The 24,347-nt window shown below is 37.3% G+C and overlaps 1 long non-coding RNA gene and 1 pseudogene across 1 annotated transcript; one reads left to right on the forward strand and one right to left on the reverse strand.

Moving 5' to 3' along the window:
• Positions 1–403: 403 nt before the first annotated feature.
• LOC136841716 (uncharacterized) lies at positions 404–7,287 on the forward strand. The gene is made up of 2 exons (XR_010854071.1): positions 404–860; positions 6,840–7,287. It is a non-coding gene; the product is annotated as an uncharacterized lncRNA (long non-coding RNA).
• Positions 5,063–24,347, reverse strand: part of LOC136841715 (zinc finger protein 420-like) — an 83,056-nt pseudogene continuing 63,771 nt past the window's right edge.

Raw genomic sequence — 24,347 nt, forward strand, 5'->3', positions numbered from 1 at the left:
ATGGTCTCATTCAAAGTGCCACATTGAGGTGTGAGGATTGTGAAGTAGTTTCCCCTTTCCCTAAATATGTTAGAGTGTGATGACCACTGAGAAGTTTGAAAAGTTCACAGCTTGATGTATTGTAGCATAAATTATGTACTGTACTTTGTAATAGTGTAATTTATGACTTGTAATTTCATTAGTGTAATATTGTTCAACTTTTGTTTAAAAAACTTCAGTTGTATGTTTGTGAGTGTTCAAACTTTATGTAAGAATGCTCAGTTTACTTTGCCAAAGATATGCATATTGTATAGACTATTAGAACAAATGCCAAGTGAATATTTAATTACTTTATTGTACATTGGAGGTAGGTTTAGGACTGACCCAGAAAATAGTTTGTATTTCTTCTCAATGTATTTGAATCTTCACCCTTAAAGTGAAAATATGTTTTTGCTGTAATTCGGGTAGGTATTTGACTGGTGGTGGTCGTTGCCAGAGGCAGCAAGGGGGAGGGTGTAAATGCTGTATGCATTTTATATTTTATTCATAATTTTGGAGCTTCTTGGCTCAACCGTTACAGCGCAATCTCTCAGGACTAGCTTGTTAGGTAATTGCCAGATCCAAGAAGCTGTAGTTTGATGTGATGACTGTTTATTTGAGGAAAGCCGTCCTCCTTAAAGTTAGTTATTGTGTGGCCTTGGAGCAGTTCACAAGACCTATTGGTCAGACCTCAGCTACAATGGACTTTTGCATTTATTGGGCACGTGGACTAGACAAGAGTTAGTGTGCATCGACTTGGACTGTATAGCTGCGACTTATCTGCGGCCTGGACAATTATTTCTCCCATGCTGTTAAATATTTAGGTGGACCCATACACATTGGTTAGTATCACTGGCTTCATTTGTGTAGCATTATGTGTGATTTAATTAGAGACCCTTGGTAATGCTTGTTTTTAATTTTCGACAAATTTTTTATTTGTTGTTATAGATTAAATGTATTTAGGTGATTGGCAATTGATATTTTGCTGTCATTTAAATGAATGTAACCTTTTAGAGACCTCATTCTTGGAACTCGTGAAAATAAAGTTAAGAAGCCTAACGAGCGTTCTCACTCACACCCATGTGCATGAAGTAGCAGTAACATAATTATTGACTCATGAGTGATCTTAGGGTTGAGATCTCTTGCTTGAAGCATTCACCAATTAACTACTAACCTGTGATCAGTGATTCTGCTGTGCTTTTGCATGATCCTGTTGACTCAGCTGAATGGGGCCCCTCATGGTTGTAGTTTAATAAACTTGTCCCTAAACTAATCTTTTCTGATCATCCTAATACTATTTTTTAATGCATACATCTATCATTAAACCATAACTGTCCTTATTAGTTAGTTTTAATTACTGTGTGACATCTTCAAATTTATCTTGTTTCTCTGACATCTTCATTTCCATTTCCAAAGACAGCTAATCAAACTTCTAATGTTCTACATGGCTGTTAACTGACATATTAGAGCTTGAGTAAAATACCATTCACATTTGTGAGGAATATATTAATGTTGCTACTGTGCAAGTTAAAGTTATGACAGTACTTCAGATGGTTTCATCTGCCCACATGGCATATAATGTTCCGATCAACAGATACTGATCTTTCATGACCACTCACCATTTGTCACATCATCGCCACCTCCAGTGCCATAGTTCACAATGGGCCTCTGTGAACCTCCGCTACTCATGTCTTTCCAAAGCTTCACTTAATTACACACATTATTTACCTAACACCACAATAATTTACTGAACTTACTGTGAAAAATTTGGTATATTTATTGTTGTATGTATTTTTTGTAGGTATACAAACCAACCCCGTAAGTGGATAATATCTTTCATGCATAGCAGAACAGTTGAATGAATGTAGTTACAATGTTAACCATATGGTGATAGTAGTGAGACAGCAGGGGTTCCAACAAATGTCCAGCATGTAAGACACACTTGATCTTTCGACTGTGAATAAACATAGCTGAATTTACATTCCTTTGTTTCTTTATGTTGGCATTTTGTATTATTTTGTTGTCTCTGCTTCTCTGTTTTTCTCTCTCATGGGGAACAAACAAGAGCAACACAGGTGTGAGGGTTTGAGGCATCCTTGTGGCTGTTTTGTGTCTCCTCCATTTGTAGACCTGCATAAGTTTTTTTCTCATTGTCAAAGTAAAATCTGTGTCCATCCTTCTCCATGTAAAGAACGTGCTGATTGGGCTTCTCCTCAGTGGGAAAGGTTTAGCAAGAGGAAAAAAAAAAAGTTTGACTTCTTCACTAAAGAGTTTTACTCCAGAGGAAGTCAGCCGATTCTGTGGAATGAAATCAAATATAAAATTTAGGCCAAAGGACAAGTGCTGGGACCTATGAGATCACTCAGCACTGAAAGGAAAATTGGGAGTAAAAAAGTTTTATAGGTGTAACAATAGCAAAACATTAAAGGTACAATATGAACAATTGTTAGGAGAATGAAAGGGGTTGCAGCTAATGGCCAAAGGGAAGCTGCAAAGGACCTTTAGCAATGCCTACAGTGCACTGACAGCATTAGCCCCCTGTGAGGGCAGATTCTGCAGGATCCTTTCTTATACCATCATCTTTTCCCTCACAATTACCCAAGAGTGCTTCTCACAAGCCAAGAGTTGGATCTTCCCCTCCAAGAAATTAGGGCATTCTTTGTCTGACAGTTTAGCTCAAGAAATTATGCCATTCTTTGTCTGACAGTTTAGCTTCTTCAATTATCTTCTTACAGATTACCTTTAGAAATTTAGCCTAAACTCAATGTCTCGGGTAGCCCATCCTTCTCCACTTATCTTGTTAGTTCTGTGGAGAGGAAGAACAAAGAATTCCCATCCAGCAAATCATCTGTTGCGGTAGTTCCTGTTTATGGTAACACTCCTCCCAAGTCCATGGCTCATCCTGCTACTACAGTTACTTTACTAGAAAGCATGGACAATTGCTTGAAGTTGTCCTTCCTACTGATCTTCCTCTGAACATGCCAACCTCCATAGTGCTTTCCTATATGAGTTTTAATCATTGGAAGGTAAAAGTACTTTGTGATAACAAGGAGACAGTCTTCCTCATCTCCTTCATCACCGTCTTCCTTTCTGCAACATTCTGGCAGACAGAGGAGGAGGAAGAGCAAATCTAAAAGTTCTTTCAGCAAGTCTAAATGGTTATCTCGTTCTAGGGAGTGTAGCCATGATAGAAGATCATCAAGACATCAATTATCATGTAGACATTGCTTTCACACTCACTCCACTGGACATAGAAGAACTCAATCCTCATCTCATGAACACTGCGCTTGGTTTCACGACAGTTCAGGGGAGCATCATCACTGCCCTCCACCTCACTCCTCAAGGAAGTTGCATGGGAGTGAGGGTAGGTACCACAACTACCCAGTGTATGAGAGGTTCCAGTCAAGAGGATATGCAGACTCCCTCAAACCCCTCCATGGGTGAGACAGATAATCAGTCTTATTTGTTGTGTGCTTTCCTACGGCTTTCTCTTGAGAGATCCTGATTCCTTCTACCTCTTGTGCTCGAGTTTCTCCTTGTCCTTAAGTGGGCAGTCAACATTCGATCCCATTCAGCTCCAGTCTTTTTGAATACCAGTTTCAATTGAGATAACAGCTCAAGGAATATCTCCAATTCCACATCTCTTAATTCTCATCCTGCAGAAAGTTTGTCTGGCTCTCCCAGAGAGTACTGAATCCTCAAGAATCCATTTCTTTGTATTCCTTAGGCCCTATGCCTCTGGAAGTTCCTTTCTCTCCAAACTGCTGCTCAGTTAAAAGAACATTTTCAGGTTACTGCATTCATTCATGAACATAGGAAGGGTGATCCCAGCTGCTTGCTCGCCTGTGGTCTATGGAGTTGACTATTGGGCGACCCACCAGCAGTGCATCTATCAGTAAAGCTACCTTGGTCATAGTTGATGCCTGGTGTTTTGGAAACCAACTTGGTTTGTGGACGTGGCAGTTCTCTTGCCTCCCCAGACAGAAGATATACTACGTAATGGAGGATGCAGCATCTATTCCCTTAAATTGGATTCATCAGTTTTCGAATGACTAAAGACCTACCCTCCAAGAAGGATAGCTTTCAATTCATTCCTCAAAAACAAATGTCTCAAATTGCATGGCTATGTCCACCCTCGGACAGCTTCTTGATTGGATTTTTGGCTCAACCTCACTGACAAATTTCTCAGTGACAGTGCAGAAGAAAAGGTTATGTTTAGGAGGCTATTAGTGTCTGGAGGACAGATCTCACTTTTCCAGCTCATCTGTGTTTGAACCAGAGGATCATTATTCTCTGTAGAAGAGACAAGGTTTTTTTTGTTCTTTCTCGGGACATCTCTATTTCTAAGGAGGATGATGAGGCTTCCCAGTCATTTCATCCTTTCTAGCCATTTCAGCCCCATCTAGAAGGGATAAAATGAAGAAGAGAAGCAACTTCTGCTGAAACTGGCAATCCTCCTCCTCCACTGCCATAAGTAGGAGATTCCCTTTCTTGTGCCTGGGCCAAGTGACAGAAACTGTGGGCTCAGCGCTGGGTGGTGTCTGTATTACCAGAGATCTTCCTTCACTTTCAAGTTCAATAAGTGGGGCAATGCAGATGAGTTGACCAAAAAATGTTTTAGTTTCCACTGGAGAGATCAAAGATAACATCAACCTTGAGGTATAAGCCTTCTATAGAGACAAGACATGACCGAGCATACTCTGCCAAAACTGAGCCAGTCACTCCTATTAAGAAAGGATTGGTACTCATTCAACTTGATTATGCAGGAGTCACTAAAAATGCCTTCACCCTGACTGGTCCAGAAACACCCAGATACCTTTTTCTGTTACTTGCATTCTGACTTACATCCACTGGAAATGAAGTGATCAATCAGCTGAGAGATGCTAAACATTTGAATAATGATAAACACCATTTACATTGCCGTGCCATAGAACCTTTAATCATTTAGTGGTGCTAAGTTGAGTCAACTCATTGCATAAGACATTACAAAAGAAAACCTTACAAATGAAATGGTAGGTAGAGTTATCAAGATTGAAAATCATAGTTCTGCCTTAGTTTTATATTTCATCTGGTGTACATTATCAAAAACTATACTGTACTTTATTTACACTTATATACGGTATACTGTAATGTATATTTATGTACAAAGGTCTACTGCCAGCAGAAAATGTTATGGTTATGTTGATTATTACTATTGCAGTACCTGATCAAATTAATCATCTAGCTCTAATCTTAATTAAGACTACGTGATATACAATTTATAATTACCACCTCACTTTGCACAAAGATATGCATGGCACTCACCAAGATAATTGCAAATAATGTACACATCAGTTCTAGAGGTCCTTCATGACTGCAACATTTCTGCATTAAAAATAGAATAAATTAATATTCCTTATGGTGGACAATCATTCTTTCTTAAGGAAATGCAAACAGGATCTTCTCATTATACATAATACAAAACTTTACTGATATGTATCCAAAAGATAAGAAAACCCAACTGTAATAAACAAGAAACCTAACTGACATCTTATTTTCTTTCTTTTCTTATTTTGGCACTGAATTCTTGAAGAAATCACAGAAACTGTCACATTCTACTACGTCCTTAGATGGAATATAGCAATCACTGTCTTTCACAAAGTAATCATGATATATTCAATGTCGACATCATCATTACTAATGATACAAAAAAAATCACTTCCTTTTTAGTACAAGATTTTGTTTGCTTTAAAAGTTCTGGAAACTGAATTTTTGGTGAAATGGACTGACCTACTCAAATATGTATGTATATTATATATCCCCTCATATAGCATATGCCTTGAAAAAATGTAATACTGAACTCTCTCTCCTAAAGGAAGCAAATTAAGAGGAAAGGACCTTTGATAAAAGCCTCTCACAAAAGGAAACGTGTCATACAAAAATACTTTTAAAAATTAAACTGAAAAGTTATTTAACTTTGAATGTTTCAATCCAAAATAAGATGTGATTATTTCATTTCAGTATTAGAGCACAGTAAAGTTTAAGGAACTCTTGAATGAAAATGTAATTCAGGTAACATGAACATAAAATAAAAAAAAATGTGCATCTATGAAAAGTGGGTCCAAAACTATTTTTGACACATAGCCTTAATTACAAAGCATAAGCATTTCCCAAAGGACAAAAAAAAAAAAATCAAAACTTTAAGTTCAAAGCTACTAATGGATAGTATCATACAGACCAACTCATTTACCTCAGACTGCCCAACTCTTCTATGTACACTTTCCTGCTTGCCATTGTTTATACATGGATACATCAGACACTATGAAAATATTAGGAAAAAATCAATTCTCTTAATTTCTACTTGCTGTCATGCTTTGGCCCTAATACACCTTTGCTTATAGTACCATGTTGCAATACTATTAGTTAATTTTTATTAATCTTAAGATTTCATTAAGGATTCTCTATTTTTCATGAAATACTGTAGTATACTTTTCCCTTTTTATAGATATTTTGCATATACAGTTCTATAGTTCTACAAATTAACCCTTGCCCCTATCAATCACCCTTTCAAAAATATTTATAAAGAGCCAGAATTCACAATTAGCACCAGCTCTCATGAACTGCTTACAATATCTGTAATCCTAACTATAGCTGACCCATCACTCAAAATTAAAATGTTTATTTGCCATGCACTCTGTCTAGTTTGTAAATGTAACAATCAATTCTGATATGGGATTAGTCTTTCAACATAATGGCTCTTGCCTTAGTCAGTAAAATGTGAGCAGACCTCTCCTTTGCATTTCTATTGCCCTCTCTAATTAATGATATTTGTGTACTTCCAGGTGGTCTGAAGCCAGTGCTAAAAAATGACTGAGTTTGAAGATGGTATCAACCAGCACTTGGGACTTCTTTTGGTATCAACCAGCACCTGGGACTTCTTTTCCAAAGTGATTAACAGTCAAGTCATGCATGAAGGCGCAATCTTTTCCCATATTTTCCTTGAGAAAAAGAGGTCACAGCACACTTAACTCTCACATTCTCTCTTGCTTAAAATGAACTAATACTGCTGCACTATCAAGGGGATAATGATATCCCTAGAAAATGAGAAAAGTAGTAGATATGGAAGTAGCAAGTAGCAGAATGAACAACATGGCAAAAGGCATAGATGAAGGCATAGACCACATGGAAATTCAGGGAAAAAGTGCACTTTGATAATACACCATGTCCCAGGGCTTAGTAAGAGGGGCACTCAGTAGTAAAGAGGTGCAGACCCCTCTGAAGGGGAAATAATCCCAGGATAACACACTCTCCCAATGCACGGCCAGTTAAAGTCTCTTTGCTTCTAAATGACACTAGGGATTAAAGTAACATCTTTTTCACTCTGCACATGGTGAAAGCCAACAAATGGCCGGGAGCATAGGACTCGCAGACCTAATGTCATGATCAAATTTTAATGAAGTCACACAAAACTCAAGAGAAAATTTTAAAGCAGGAACCAAAGTGACAAACACATGGTAGTTTGCCAAAATAACAAACACATGATAGAAGCCAAAATCAAGGGAATGTTAGATTTAATTTTTGTATATAGTCACAAATAAACTGTAAAATTTCTGGTTATGGTATTTGTTTCACATCTTGAATATTGATATGTTGCAATATTCCAAATTTTTTTCAGAAGTGTCACCAGCTGTCCCAAAAATGTTTTACTCTACATACTATTTTGTACAGCATTTCAGATGGCATGACATGGAAACTTCTGCCACACAACTTCAAAAATATCAACTCCCTCCAGGTACAGTCAGCTACACGGGAGTTGAGACGAATTACCACCGAGGGAGAAATATGGTAACTCTCTGAAGTACTAGCAGTTCCTGGATATGCAGTTTATGAATCCTTGCGCATAGACGTTTTGTAAGGAAGCCGCTGATTGGTAAACTCTTCTCTGATTTCTACATATAGTTATAGCATATTAGTTTTGCTGATTTTATGAGAATAGCTACCAAAATACGTAATTAACATGATTACTGAACATATTCTCTCATTCTGCATGTAAAATGAAAAATCACAGCTCGGTGAATAACATCCTGAAATTTGTTGTAATGAATTTGTAAAGTAATTGTGTGTGTGAAGGGATAAAAGTTCTCATTTCAGTCGTTATAGCATATTCTAAACGTATAAATGACAGGATTTTGGCTGCCATTCCCGTCCTTCGGGCAAAATCAGCTACACGTTTGTGAGTTGGATAGACAGTCTTTGCGAAGGGTTTGCCCGCTATCATGGTGCGGTTATTAGAGGTTGTTATCTAGAAACATAAACGTAACAAGCCAAACTCTAGTGTATCTGATACTACTACTACTACTACTACTACTACTACTACTACTACTACTAGCCGACTTCAAATTGTCATTGGGAAGCATTTCACCAGAGAATACAATTTGTCTGTTTGTTACAAATAAAAAAATTAAAATATATTTTTGAATGAATGCCTAGGAAAAATCATGTCAACCAAAATACTAAAAGGTGATATTTCAAAATATGATGAGTAAGATATTCGAGTGTATGATTATAACCAATGGTAACTGTGTCTGTGATGTTTGTTTCTTCCTTTCTAGAGGAGGGGATATTGTTTAACTAGGGAATTGAGGAGCGGTCTTGTTACTGGGTGTTATGATGTTCAGGTTATTTAGGTGGTATATGATAATGTTATAATTTCAGATAAGTTTTATGTTACTTAGATAACAAATAACTTATCGATGAAATATATGACTTCTGATTAGATAGTTCAATCTCATAGGGAGTGAACTTGTTTTATAACGGAGATGAGCTGGTAAGCACGAGCCAAAGCTGAACCATTTGAATCTAGATCACGGAATGGAAAGACGCAATGAAAACATCGCTTTGCAGGGGATGATCGTTGGAATGAGCGAAAGTGGTGTCCCCCCGACGGAAATTGCAGCAGAGGTTGGATTTTCCAGAGCCACTGTTAATCGCTGGCTCAAGAGGTGGCAGGAGACAAATCAAATAAAAATTTTATTTTGGAAAATTATTTTAGTGATATTCTGATTCAAACTTCATTTGCATATGCGAAAACATTTCATGGGTGTTTTCCATCTTGTGCACTAAAATATTAAAAGTGATATTTCTTGATGGGCTAATATTTCCAGATGTTAGCATCATCCTCAGCATAAATCAGACATTTCCGTATCTAACATGAAATCCTAATGCACAGTAATCACATGACTGTTATTAAAAAAAAGGGGGGGCTTAACGAGAGGAATTTAGGAATTAGTAAGGGATCTTGGTAAAGATCTTGTAATCCAAAATACATACTGTAGAAAGAAAGTTGTAAGCATGTGAAAACGATGTAATATATCAAAACGTTTATCAGCAATAAAAGACAAGAAAAAAGAGAGGGTGCATGAATAAAGGTAACAACTTCATGTGAGAGAACATAACTGTCCCTTTAAGTCTTGATTAAAGAAATAAGATCTAGCACGATTGGAGAGAAGATATAATTTTATTATCAAATCACTCTCTTCTATAAAGAAATACATTTTACTTTTACATCAGATCTCTGCAACCATAATGAAAAGAATGTGATAGTTTACAAAGCAATGGCGAGATAGGTGATTCTACCTTACGTTCTTCCCTCAACGGACACATTTACAGTGTTTTATAATTATGCACTCGAATATTTCATGCTCTATAATCTAAAATAGTTATGATTAGCAGTAACGATTCACCACGAAATAAGTGTCTTGTTAGAAACAAATCAATTTCTCTCGGTAAGCAAAAGCGTTTAATAATCGTTGGAGTCCGTTAGTGGATGATAATCCTCATATTTGTATTATAATGGTAGATCAACTATACTCGGGGTGGTGTTATTACAGTTACGATTTCTATGTAACAACAGATCCTCATCCTGTGACTGGCTTTACTGAAAATGCAATGAAAATCTAATCTTATCATGGAATGGTGTGCAGTAACCGTTTGCAAAGAAGGCCAAGCCAACTCGCAAAAGCATAGTCAACAGGGTCATAAGGATGTGAATGGCAGTCAAAATGCTAATTTATACATTTAGAATATGCTATAACGAGCAAAATGAGAATTTTTATCCCTTCATACACACACACACACACACACACACAAATTACTTTATAAATTCATTACAACGAATTTCAGGATGTTATTCACTGAGCTGTGATTTTTCATTTTACATGCAGAATGAGAGAATACATTCAGTAATCATGTTAATTACGTATTTTGGTAGTTAAATTATATCTCATAAAATCAGTGAAACTAATATGCTATAACTATATGTAGAAATCAGAGAAGACTTTACCAATCAGCGGCTTCCTTACAAAACGTCTATGCGCAAGGATTCATAAGCTGCATATCCAGGAACTGCTAGTACTTCAGAGAGTTACCATATTTCTCCATCAGTGGTAATTTGTCTCAACTCCCGTGAAGCTGACTGTACAATGCAACCCTAAACTGTTTAGAGCACTTTGTTCTTTCTCTAAATTGAATAAAGAACTGAAGTTTAAGAACCCTATTTCATACAGCATCCAATACAGGTATTACTGTTAAGTAGTAATTTTACCATTACTACAATAGTACCTTATAATGGACACTTAGTGCATTCATGATGTCTTACTCATGAATGTATTTTTTTTCAACATGCAAATCATAATGTGATAAAACATCATTAAAACAAATAAGTTTAAACTACTGGCATTTTAACAAGAAAAAACTCAAGCATATTTTTACATGTTTGCATATTTTTTGTAGTCAATACCTCAGCATGGGGTACCACTTACAGTGTATTTTGTGTGGCACACTGCAAGTTGTAATAAAGGCTCTTTGCAGCAGTGCCCCTAGGCCCCAGCTGCATTGCTTCCTACCATTTATTTCTAATCTGTTATGCTTTGTTTTTTAAATTTATCTGTCCAACTTCCTTAATTTTTCTCGTTACACTAATATATGATTAAAAATAATTATAATACTGCAGTACTAAAAAACAGTACATTGAATTATTTCACTGTTATAAAAATTCAATACCAGTTCAGAGACTTCCATTGCAATCTCTCCATCTTAGATAGAGAGAATCAACTGAAATTTGTCAGATGTCATGTCAATAATCAGGTAATTTTTTTTTTTTTTTTTGCACACTTCCCAGTGCTATTTTCCTAATACGCAATGCATCATCCTTATCCTGAGCCTTTCAAACTGGAAATTACTGCTTCAAAATAGTTTTAAAATCTCTTGACTATTACACCCTCAATATTTAAAAAAATATTAAATGCATATTTAAAAACTAAAAAAATATAATAATGCACACTCCAGTATAAAAGAAAATTACATCATGCATACTCAAGTATGCAAAAAATATAACACATCATGCACAGATAATTTACACCACAAAACCCAATTACAACAAAGACCTATCATATCCAGAGGAATGTGAATGAAAATATAAGTCAAGACTAATCAGATGGCAAACAAAAATTAAGTAAATGTAATGTCAGAGTCTAACAAAGAAAACTTTCTCAAAAGTATAATTTTCAAAAAAGGGAATGCATATAAAAGTCAAGTTGTCAAAGGATTACATAAATTATACAAGGGTTGCCTACATACCAAGAGTCCTACAGAAAATCCTTTGGCCTCTTTCTCACCTTGCTGTCCAAAAAAATTTTTTACCACTTAAGAGTAAATAATTCCACTCAGCATAATTCAATCTGAAATTCTCCTATAAAATAGGCTGTAACAATAAAAAAAAAAAACATACAAAAAACATGATTTCCAAAGATTTTTCAAATGCATAGCAAAGTAACCTATGAATGATAAAACTAGACATTCTAAACCCAACAGTGAACATACACAAATAAAAAAAAATTAACAGCAACAGATACAGCTGAAAATTAACAACTAAAACCCAAGAAAAATGTGCATTAATCAACAACTTCAGACAATGACATAAATATTATTACCATTCAATAATAACCCATTGGAAATAAAATAATACATCGGTTCCGATATACAAATGTTCTTTCAGAAATACATCGCCACCATACATGTACACTGCCAAGATAGCTAACTTAAAGAACACTGTTATACTCTATACTTCAAACAAACCCATTTTTTCTTTAAAGTTCTCTTATCATCCACATGATCATTAACTGCATAATAATTTGAAAAATACTTTGTCATGTTGATATCATGAATGGAAAACTATGACATTTAAAGTTCAGTCTTATTTACTCCAGCTACCTGACACCCACTGGGTGTGACTAGTGGTAGCCTGCGTATCCCCAAAAGGAAATTGCAACTGGATATGGGTTGGAACAACAGGAGCCTTCACAGACATTGTAAATGGGGCTACTTGCTGTTGCTGTTGTTGTTGCTGTGGCTGTGATTGTTGCTGCTGCTGCTGCTGTTGTGGCTGAGGCTGTGGTTGCTGCTGTGCAGATTGCTGGTGATGCTGCTGCTGTTGCTGTGGAACTTGCTGTATTTGCTGATGCACTGATGCAACAGGAAGTGTCACTGGTGCAGTAGTAGTCACCATGACCTGTTGTGGTACTTCAGCAAGAGCAGGAGTCTCACAGAAACACCATGACTGCCACTGGCTATTGCCCCCAAAAGTGAGGACATGAGCAGTGTGATTTTGACAGTTGTTAGCGGGTCTTGCAGCTCGTGGTGGTTGACCTGGGCCACTTGACAGCATCAGAGTAGGAACCTGGGCCATTTGTGGGGTTGCTTGTTGCTGAGGGGGCTGCTGCGTGTATTGTGCAATGTGTGTAGCATCTTGTGTGATGAGTGTCCCTGAGGATATAGTTGCAATTTGTTGGTGATGCTGTTGCTGATGTAGTTGTTGCTGCTGCTGCTGCTGCTGTTGTTGTTGTTGCTGCTGCTGTTGTTGTTGTTGTTGTTGTTGTTGTTGTTGTTGCTGTTGCTGATGGTTTTGTACCTGGCTTACATATGACTGCTGTTTCTCATCAAGCTCCTCTCCATGGACTTGAACACTATGACGTTTGAGACTACGAAAGTCTCGAAAAGTAGTATCACACCTCTTACATGAATATGGTTTAACACCCACATGCTTATACATGTGTCTTTTCAAAGAGCTTTTGTCAACAAAGGTTGCATAGCACATTTCACATACAAATGGTTTTTCGCCAGTGTGAGTCATCATATGTCTCTTAAGCATGCTCGGCTGATGGTACTGTTGGTGACAAATTTCACACACATGAGGAGTGGCACCACCATGACTTAGCTTGTGCTTCTTCAAGTCACGAGGACGAACATATTCTGCTAAGCATTCATCACACTTGAATGGGGTTTCTCCTGTATGAGTATACTTGTGCCACTTAAGATTATTTTTACGACTAAAGGAAGCCCCACATATATCACATTCATAAGGTTTAACTCCTGTATGTGCAATCTTATGTCTCTTCAAATCTATAGCCTGACCAAAAGATGCATTGCACAAATCACATTTGTAAGGCTGTTCTCCAGTGTGAGTGATCATGTGACGTGTAAGGTTGTTTTTGACACAAAATGCAGCCTGGCAAATGTTACAGACATATGGTTTTTCTCCAGTGTGAATTCTACAGTGTCGATTCAAACTACTCTTCTGTATGAAAGCAGCTCCACACATAGCACAAACATACGGTTTCATCTGAGTATGAATACGTTCATGGGTTCGAAGATGTGAAATCTGTTTAAAAGCCTGTTTGCAAACATCACACTGATAAGGCTTCTCACCAGTATGAGATCTTTTATGAATACTTAGATGACTACTCTGAACAAACCTCACACCACACTCATTGCACTCATAAGGCTTCTCCCCATTGTGAAGTCTCATGTGTAACCGGTAGCTATTGACGTGTGTGAACTGAGAATTGCATAGTTTACAAGAGAGAGCCTCCTGATGAGCTTTTTGCCTGTGTTTCATTAACTTGTTCATACGAGAAAACACAACGTGGCATTGGTCACATTCAAATTTCTGAAAATTAATAAAAAAAAACACTTTAACCAAACTATAACATGAAGTATAAAATCTACAGGATTGTATATTGAAAATTCATAATTATATATATCAATAAACTGTATTACTTGTAAAAGTTAAAAAAAAAAAAAAAAGACTTTCGAACACCTGTATGGTGTCTTAGTGTTTACGCTAAAATACATAAACACTGAGGAGGAACACCATTCAGGTGTTCGAAAGCCTTTGTTATTAATTTTATAAGTACAGCTGTAACACAATATTATTAATAAAACAGTGTATTTTTAAATATACAACAATTTAATCACAACATAGTTAATTTTTGTTAGCGTAGTCGCTTGTTTCATTCTCAAGGAGTTACCCCCTATGGAGTGCCAGCACTCCATGGTGCCTAGACTAGTATGCCTAGACTAGTATCAAATAAATATCTTTTAGCCTGGTCTTGTAGCCAGGTATTGTTGTGGTAGGCTAAGTTTGGGTTTGTATGATGAAAGATGGTTTGTGTGAATTGATCGTTTTGTTTTTGTTGTGGTGATGTTTTTTTACTCTGTTTGTTTTGTGTTTTTGTTATGAATGTCTGATGTATGTTTTCATATTATTTTTTTCTTTTCTATTTGCAGTTTGCTTAAGTGTGATAGGATAGAGTAATTGGCTTCCCTTCACCTGAACCGAAAGAGGCTTCACCTGGAATAGGGAATTGACATTGGCAACTACCATAGCAGTCTAAACAGTTGGTGTGACTGAACCATTTTCAAGTTCCACAGTGTGAAGTTATCATATGTCAGTTACTTAAGACAGTGACTGTCCTAAATGGGATCGGGGTTAGAGAAAGTGCTTTAATATCTGTAGGCTGATTTTGTTGGAATGAGGTCTCAGATTCTCGTTTGGAAGGAGAGAAGGGCTTTTGTGTAGAAAAAGACTGCATGAGGAAATTCCAAAGTAATTTCTGCCCTCATCTTGGATGTCATAGCTAAAATAAACTCCGTAGTGATCTCCAAATTGTGTGTTGACTTTCGTGATTATCTTGGATTATTCTTGATTATCTTGGATTATTCTGAGATGAAGTGCTGAGAAAGATAGGGAACTATTTTGGGACATACGCCAGAGTTGGAGATTTGTTGATAATATTTTGACTACTGGTAGTATTAAGTTAGGCTAAGTTAACTATAGGAAGATTGTTTTGATAAACTTTAGTGACTGTAAGCAGGAGATAAGTTAGGTTAAGTATTGAAAGATGATAACTGATAAACTGTGGCAAATGTAAATAAAATTAGGATAAGGTTCTGTTTGAAGGTCTTCAGGCCACTGTAATATTAAGGCTAATAAATTAGGATAGGTGAAAAGAGTTTTCTTTAACCTCTGAATCTGTTCCCATCATCCTGCACCAATTGTGTCAAATAAAAAGCCCCTACATAATAATTTGGTGCCCAACGTGGGGCTCTTTGATATTAAAGAGTGGGGTGCATAATTGGAGATGGTAGAGGGAGCAGGTTTAGAAGGGTTGGGTCAGGTGAAGGGGAGCAGGGCTGGACGCGGAGGTTGGATAGGCTGATGTGCATGATGGTCAGCATGCAGGATAAGTTGGAGGAAGCCCAGATAAGGAAAAGTAATTTGGTTGCTAGAATGGAGGCAACAGATAAAAGGTGTGTGAGATGGCGAAGAAAGTGGCTGGGGTGGCTAGGACTGAGCCTGGTGTTGGGAAGGGAAGTGAAAATGCTAAGGCAAAAGGTGCAAAGGAGAAAATCCCTAAGAAAGGGAAGGAGTTGTTAAGTAAGAGTAAGGGAGGACTTGCCTTTGATGAGGGCAGTGTGAATGAGGCATATGAAAGTGATAGGGAAGACAGTAGTCAGAAAAAAAGAGGGAATGAAGAAGAAAACAGAAAAGGGTAGAGGTGTGAGGAACGAGGAATTAAGTTCCCAGATTTTGAGGTATAGTTTGGACTCAGGAGTTGAGGAACAGAAGATTGAAAGTGGTAGTAGTAGCAGTAGCAGTAGTAGTAGTAGTAGTGAAGGTTTGAGTGAGGCAGAAGAGAAAGAGGCCAAAACAATGTTCCTGAGGGAGGTTCCCTGGATTGAGAAATTTAACATCAGGAAGGGAAGAGACGTACAGTCATACCCCAAACTTACAGGAGGTTAGGCTTCAGAACCCCTCACGCAAGGCAAATTTTTGTGTAAATTTGGCACGGTCTCTAAAAATGCTAATAAATGCTTATTTCTAAAGTTTAAACACTGAATATGACCCTAATCATGCTCCCAAATTATTACACTAACTTTTAAGTAAAATTAAAGTTATTGTAATTTCATTTAAAAGTTAGCTTAATACATTACCTTAAAAAAAAGAAATAAATGGTTGACATAAAAATAGAGTTAGAAGAGAATTTCTGTCTCTCTCCCCTTCCAACCGATCTATTTTTAGAAGTCTTCTCAACCTCTTTTTAATAACTTCTTTATTCTGCATCTCTTTCTCTCTGTTCTGAAATGCTTTTTCACGAACAAACAGTGTTTTTTTATTTGGAGATTAATGCAACTCTTAGTTAATTTGTCTCTATGTTTTAGAAAGTATTTGCCACACTAGCACATTTACACTTCGTAGACGGTACAGGTAAAATTAGATCAATTTAAACTATCTACTGTACAGGTAAAGACTCACAAATATAATAAGTTGTTAAAATGTGTGAACACTAACTATGAGAGAGAGAGAGAGAGAGAGAGAGAGAGAGAGAAATTATTTATCAATTATTATGGAAACAGAGAATAACACGAGAGAGAGAGAGAGAGAGAGAGATACTGTTCTTACTTGAAATATCAAGTTAAATCATTTATGGATTATTACAGAGACAGAGAGAATAACATGAGAGAGAGTTATTCTTAAGTTAGATATCAAAAGAAGGAAATTCAGTATTAAACTAACTTTTAAATGAAGTTAAAGTTACTGTAATTTCATTTAAAAGTTAGCTTAATACATTACCCTTAAAAAAAATAAATAAATCGTTGACGTAAAAACATAGGAGTGTGTATACTATTTCTCTCTCTCTCCCCATTCCACCGGTCTATTTTTAGAAGTGTGTCTCAACCTCGTTATTAAAAACTTCTTTATTCTATCTCTTTCTTTTTGTTCTGAAATGCTCTATGTGTGTGTTTTAAAACGGTGCATTTACAGTTTGTAGACGGTACAGGTAAAATTAGATCAATTTAAAATTATCTACTGTAAAGTTAAAGACAAACAAAGAAACAGTAATACGTAGGTTGCACTAACTACAAAAGATAGAGAGAGAGAGAGAGAGAGAGATAACAGTTGTCCTTACTTAAGAGAGTGAATTTTTTTATGAATTATTACAGAGAGACAGAGAGAGAGAGAATTATTAGGAAACCTTTGACCAGCTAATCAGCAACACTCTCTCTTCTTGTCATGTTAAATCGACATGTCTGACAGCTTTGCCTTTGAGCTTCAAACAAAAGATGAGGGAAAGATATTTGTTTAATATACTATCACATACAAATTTTGTAATTACAGTTATGTTATTATTATTATTATTATTATTATTATATTATTTGAAAATTAGTACTCATTATTAGGTAAAAAATTTATTTATACAAAACAAATAAACATATACATGTACCATAAAAATTCTCTCATCTCAGTAAAAGAGAGAGAGAGAGGGAAATTATTAATTTTATTATTTAATGTTATTTAATTTACACATAAAAGCTTGAAACCTTACAAATTACATAAAAAATTTACACCTTATAAATTGCATAAAAAATTAAACATACACACTTGCAGGGTTTATCAGTATTCGCAAATGTTCGTGTGTCTGTGAAAAACTCGGGTACGACAATTAGTTAGGTTCCCATGAAAAGTTCACATGTCTGTGAATTCGCACAACTCAAATCGCGCAAGTTCGGGGTATTACTGCCTATGAGTTTTTCGATGAGTATGAGAAGTACTGTAGGCGAAAGTGTGGGGAGAATGAAAGTGTGTGGATGAAGCAGCTGGGAGAGTTCTTGGATGGGCGTTTGAAGATGTGCTATAGGAGTATGTGTGAGGGTGAACCAGGGTATGAGTCCATGAAGGCTAGAGTGATTAAGCAGGTGAAGAGAATGAAAGGAAGTGTTGTATAAAGAAGGATGATAGGTCTGCGGAGGCCAAGATGAAGGCTGGAGAGGAAGTGGGCTTGTATGCTCATAGGCTGGAAGCATGGCCAGAAGGAAGTATGGAGAGGAAGGAATTGAGGAAAACAAACGCCTCAAGCAGAAGTTCTTGACCACTATCCCTGAGAAGATTAGGGTAATTTTAAATGAGAAGAAAAAAGATTGGAAGCGGTGGTTGGGAAAGAGCTTAAATTGGGAGGATGTTTTAGAGATCCTAGAAGACATGACAGTAGATGAGGATGAACCAAAGGAGAGGTACGCTGGGTCTGAGGTGGTAAATGGAAGGATATACAAGGAAGCTTTGGTGAGTGAGAAGCTAAGTGTGATGCGAGCCTTATTGGAGGAGTGTAGGAAAGACCGGATAGAAAAAGGAAGAAAGAATGTGCAAGTGAATGTGGGGAGTAACAGGAAAAGGAGCTCGAGCAGAAGCCGAGAGAGGTTTAGGAGTGGAAGTGTGGGTAGAGCGAATGGGAATATGAGGGAGAGGCAGATGGGAGTGAGTAGTAGTAGTAAGGGGTGTTTCAGATGTGGAAGGACTGGTCATGTGAAAGCGGACTGCAGATGGGCCAACGGCGAGTGTTTCGGCTGTGGAAAGGGAGGGCATCTGTTGAGGGATTGCCCGCAAGCAAAAGAGTTGAAGTGTTTCAGCTGTGGAAAGACAGAGCATCGAGTGAGAGATTGCCACAGTGGAAGGGGAGTAGGAGTAAATGGAAGTTGTTGTGGAAACTGTGGAATGAATGGGCATTTTGCCAGAATATGTAAGAACCCTCGTAGTAAGTGTGAAGGATGTGGAATGGAGGGTCATGTGAAGGAAGTCTGCCGTACCAAATCCCAACCTCATGGAAACTAAGTGTGAAGGGAGTTTACCGTGGTGAGCCCTCTGGTATGGAAGTGGAAGATGACAGTAAGGAAGTAAATGAAGGATGTTTGGTTAGTGGAAGAGACAGGTGTATGTGTGTACACGGGAGAGCAAATGCAATGATTGTGGGAGTAGATGTCAGTGGAGGACAGTATTGTGGTTTGGTTGACACCGGAGCACAAATATCATTGGTGAACGCACGTGTGATCAGGGGTGTTGAAAGAGTGAACTGGAACATTAAAAGGAGAGTGGTGAATGTGTCAATAAGAGGTATAGCGGGAAGATCAGTTGGATGGGAGGAAGTGAGGCTGAAGGTAAGACTGGAGACTTTGAGGTGGAAGCTTGTTTTGTAGTACTGGGAGATGAGCAGATGCCATGTTGTTTTCTGTTTGGGATAGATTTCTTGAAGAATGGTAGTGGATGTTGGGACAGGAGTTATGTTGAAAGATGAGGTTGTAATAGGGAAAATTCAAAGTGAGGTGGTGAATATGGCCAGGCTTGTGGGAATGACTGATAGGAGTCTGAGTGAGGAGGAGGATGTAGTGGAGTTGGACAAGAGTGAGAATGAATTGTTGAATTGCGTTGACAGCGGAAGTGTGGAGTGAGTTGAGGAGATGATTGCAGTACCTGGAAGAAGATGGCCTTTGTTGTTGAGCAAATGGATGCAGTTTGCTGAGAGATTTGTGCTGTGTGAAGGAGAGGAGTATTTTTCAAGAGAGAAGATGGGAGAGTTGATGTATGTTCCAGTGTTCTCGATGAGTGGAGCAGTAGGGATGTGCATGTTAGTCCATGAGAAATATGGACATATGGGAAAGTTTAAGCTGATCGAGTGTAAGAAAGAGCGGATGTTTTCCCCGTATTTGAGGAAGATTTGTACAGATGTGGCAGTCACATGCAAAGAATGTCAGAAGGGAAAGTATCAGAGAGTGTATGCTAGCCTGCCTGTTTTGAAGTTGAGTATGAACGAACCGTTTGAGTTAGTGGCGATTGATTGTGTGGCTTTGCCGGTAAATGCAAGAGGAAATGTAGGAGTGATTGTTATGGTAGATCATACGAGTAAATTTGTAAGTTGTGCAGCTGTGAAGAATAAAACTAGTGAGAATGTTGCAAGAGTGGTCAGTATGGTCATTGCCTGCATGTGTGAGAAAGCCGGCAAGAATGTTGAGTGATAATGGGCCAGAGTTTGTTGGTAGACCGTTTGAGCAAATGTTGAAAGAATGGGGTATTGAGCATGTAGTAACAACTCCATACATGCCGAGTGCAAATGGGTTGGTGGAACGAACCATGAAGACTCTGATTGAGATGTTACAAATGTTGACTGATAGAGAGAATGAATGGGATTTGTTGTTAGGAAGAGGGGCAGCAATGTATAAAGGGTCAGTACATACAAGCACTGGCAAACCTCCGAGTGAGTATGTAATGAATTATGAGAGGTATATGAGAGCGAGGTTGGATTTGAATGAAGACGAGCGGGATGTGTGGAGGCAGGCAAATGAAAGGTTTGAGAGTTTCAGAGTGGGTGATAGGGTGTTGAAGGAAGTTGTTGAGAAGGGAAGATTGACAGCGAGTATGGTGCGTGAGAAGTATGAAGGTCCGTATGTAGTGAAAACTGTTTGGTCTAATGGATTGAATTATGTGCTAGAAGACAGGAATGAAGAAGGAAATGTAAGGGTAATACGAGCCCATTATAATCAGCTGAGAAGATGGAGAGGACCACCTAAATTCATAATACAGCATCCCATTAGGAAGCTATTAAGGGAGGTAAGAGAAAAGGAAAGTGAAGAAATAGAAGAAGATATAAATTGGGGAGATAAACAGCTAGTGTTGGTGGAACATAAGAGAAAGCCTAAAAGGAGGTGTAGAAAGAGTAAGGGTACCATTACTGCGTCGTTTGCAGAGAGTAACCGAGATGGGTTGTTTGATTTTGAAGGGTTTGAGAAGCCAGTAGGCATGCAAAGTGAAAATACCCTTGCGGTGTTGTTTGGTGGTAGTGAGAATGAGGATGTAACTGATTTTGAAGGATTTGAGTAGGATGTGGAAGGGGTGAACTTGGTGAGTACAATGAATGTGGACAAGGATACGTAAGAGTTGGGTGAACTGGAAACAACACCAAGTCGTGAGGAAGACAGTGCGTAATAGTGTGTGTGTGAGTTTCCTTTGAGTGAAAGTGTTGAAAGAGTGAGCGTGAGTGAGAGAGAGTTAGCAGTGCTGGAGAATGTAAGTGGAGGAGTTTTGGATAGCTTGAGGCAGAGTGTGGAAGAAATAAATGAGAGTACGGAAGGGATGATAGCAGCCACGTCAGGTGTGAGTCAGGCTGGAGCCAATGTATGTCTCCAGAGCTTGAATAAGCTTGGTGTAAGTAGTCCAAAACCAAGGCTAGGTGAGTCTAGTGTGGTTGGAGTGGAAGTGAGTGAAGAAGAGGTGGTGCATGAGAGGCCATGGACCCAAAGTCAAGGTCCAGTTCAGGAGTATGAATGGGTGGTAAGAAAGGGATTTTGAAGAAAAGGAAACAAGATTTCCTTTATTTTAGTAAGGAGAGTGTGGTAGGCTAAGTTTGCGTTTGTATGAAGAAAGATGATTTGTGGGAATTGATCGTTTCGTTTTTATTGTGGTGATCTTTTTTTTATGTTGACTTTGTGTTTTTGTTATGAATGTCTGATGTATGTTTTCATGTTGTTTTTCTTTTCTATTTGCAGTTTGCTTGAGTGTGATAGGGTAGAGTAATTGGTTTCCCTTCACCTGAACCGAAAGAGGCTTTACCTGGAATAGGGAATTGACATTGGCAACTACCAAAGCAGTCTAACAGTTGGTGAGACTGAACCATTTTCAAGTTTCACAGTGTGAAGTTATTATATGTCAGTTACTTAAGACAGTGACTGTCCTAAATGGGATCGGGGTTAGAGAAAGTGTTTTAATATCTGTAGGCTGATTTTGCTGTGAATGAGATCTCAGATTCTCGTTTGGAAGGAGAGAAGGGCTTTTGTGTAGAAAAAGACTGCATGAGGAAATTCCAAAGTAATTTCTGCCCTCAATTTGTATGTCATAGCTAAAATAAACTCCACAGTGATCCCCAAATTGTGTGTTGACTATCGTGATTATCTTGGATTATTCTGAGATGAAGTGCTAAGAAAGATAGGGAACTATTTTGGGACATAAGCCAGAGTTGGAGATTTGTTGATAATATTTTGACTATTGGTAGTATTAAGTTAGGCTAAGTTAACTAAAGGAAGATTGTTTTGATAAACTTTAGTGGTGAGTAGGAAATAAGTTGGGTTAAGTATTAACACATGATAATTGATAAACTGTGGCAAAAGTAAATAGGAATAGGATAAGGTTCTGGTTGAAGGTCTTCAGGGCACTGCAATATTAAGGTTAATAAATTAGCACAGGTGAAGAGTTTTCTTTAACCTCTGAATCTGTCCCCATCATCCTGCACCAATTGTGTCAAATAAAAAGCCCCTACATTGTGTTTGGTCGTAATGAAAACACTATGACACATGATAAGAGTATAATGGACTCAAAGATAAGAGGGCATTTTCCCTTATCTTCAGCGAAGCTGAACCCAGGTTTTCCTACGTCAAAAAATGTAAGAAGTGAATAATGAGCATCTGCCATCTTGTTTACCACCTGGGCAGGCAAAAGACCAGGCCCATTACCCTCTACTATTAAAAGTAGTGCACACAACGATTTAGTGCTCCTCACAAAATTGCTTTGATTTAAAATTTTTTCATCAGCGAGAATCATGGAAATATCTAAACTTGAAAGTTAAGTGCTTATTTTTAAGCTTCAGTTAAAAATTGTTAGTTTAAACTATGGAACAAGTGTTTATTTTGTGCACGGAAACCAGAAACTCGACTTTGTTTTCCAAGTACATGGTCAGTGCTCTCTCACATTCTCTGTTATTTGCAAAAGGCCAAAAAAATTGAATTTTCTATCATTCTATTTAGAAGTTTTAAGTAAAGAAATGTTCCACAATTTATTATTAATTTAGATGCTCCTTTCAGATAACAATGTCTACAACAGCCTAGGCAGTAGCCTACATGAGATGGTAGCCTAACAAATTCAGTGTGAATAATTTAGACTATAGCAGATGTCTGTAGCCTATAACCTAGGATTACATATCCTAAAGGTGATTTAAATAACTTGGATTAGATAGTAACCTAAATTGAGGTAAGTAATAACCTTTTAAGACATTCTTTTAAGGTCCTAAGCAGCAACATAGTTTACACCCAGGACCCTAGAATTCGATAAACAGGCTACAGAATTTTTCCCTTTATATAGCCTGTATACTTAAGCATGATCTAAAATAATCCAGGACTAGGCAGTATCTTATATTAGGTCAAGTATTCTTATATTAGGTCAATTAATAAACTTTTACAAAACATCCCATTATTGGACTAAATCATTTTCCTAGACCATGTAATCTACGATTAGATGAAAATAGTAACCTGTGCTGGATGAGATGGTAGTCTAGCCTTATGGCTACATACTAGGGGCAATTGTGTTTTACATAACCATACCCTTAATTGTGAATTAAATAATCTGGGTTAGGCAGTATCCTAGATTACACTAAGTGATAGCCTAATTATAAGATTATACATTATAGGGTTACTATTTTATATAATAGACCGAATAACCTAGGATTGGATACAAACAACCTGGGTTAGACAAAAATAGTAGCCTAACTATAAGTTTACATATTAGTGAATTGCTGGTTTTATATAGCCTATACATTTAAGTGTGATCTATAAAATCTGGATTAGGTAATACCCTATACTAGGCTAAGAAAGAACAAAAAAGCCTAGGAGTACATATAAACAGTATTTTAGGATCAATAACACTGGTAAGGTCTTATGTAGCCTACACCTTACAAGTGATATAAACCTACAACAGGCAATAGCCTAACCAGATTAAGGGGATCCAACATCGGTTTCGACTTTTGTCGACAGGTTGTTGATATATAGGGGGTTTGTTAAAGGATATTGTGTTAAACTTCTGGGGAAAAAATTTTTGTTCAGTGACCTTAGGTTTTTTTAAGCATTTACACTCCCAAAAATGGCCATTTTCAAAATGCATCTCCTCCTTTTGCTTTTTGGTTTTAAGGGATGAGATTTGAACCACGTATAAAACACATATGGACCTTAGATGATACAAAAGGGACTTTTGATTTTCAATTATTTTTTGAGATATGAATTTTTTTTTTTTTAGGAAATTTTCCCAGAAAAATTAGGTTTGCCAAAAATCAGAAACTCAAATATTAAAATCCCCGACTTTGTTTTAAAATGTTTCCCCATGTTATATTTAAAATTTCATTTAGATTGGTCAATACTAATGA

Source organism: Macrobrachium rosenbergii, chromosome 9, assembly GCF_040412425.1.
Source record: "Macrobrachium rosenbergii isolate ZJJX-2024 chromosome 9, ASM4041242v1, whole genome shotgun sequence".
Lineage (NCBI taxonomy): Eukaryota > Metazoa > Arthropoda > Malacostraca > Decapoda > Palaemonidae > Macrobrachium > Macrobrachium rosenbergii.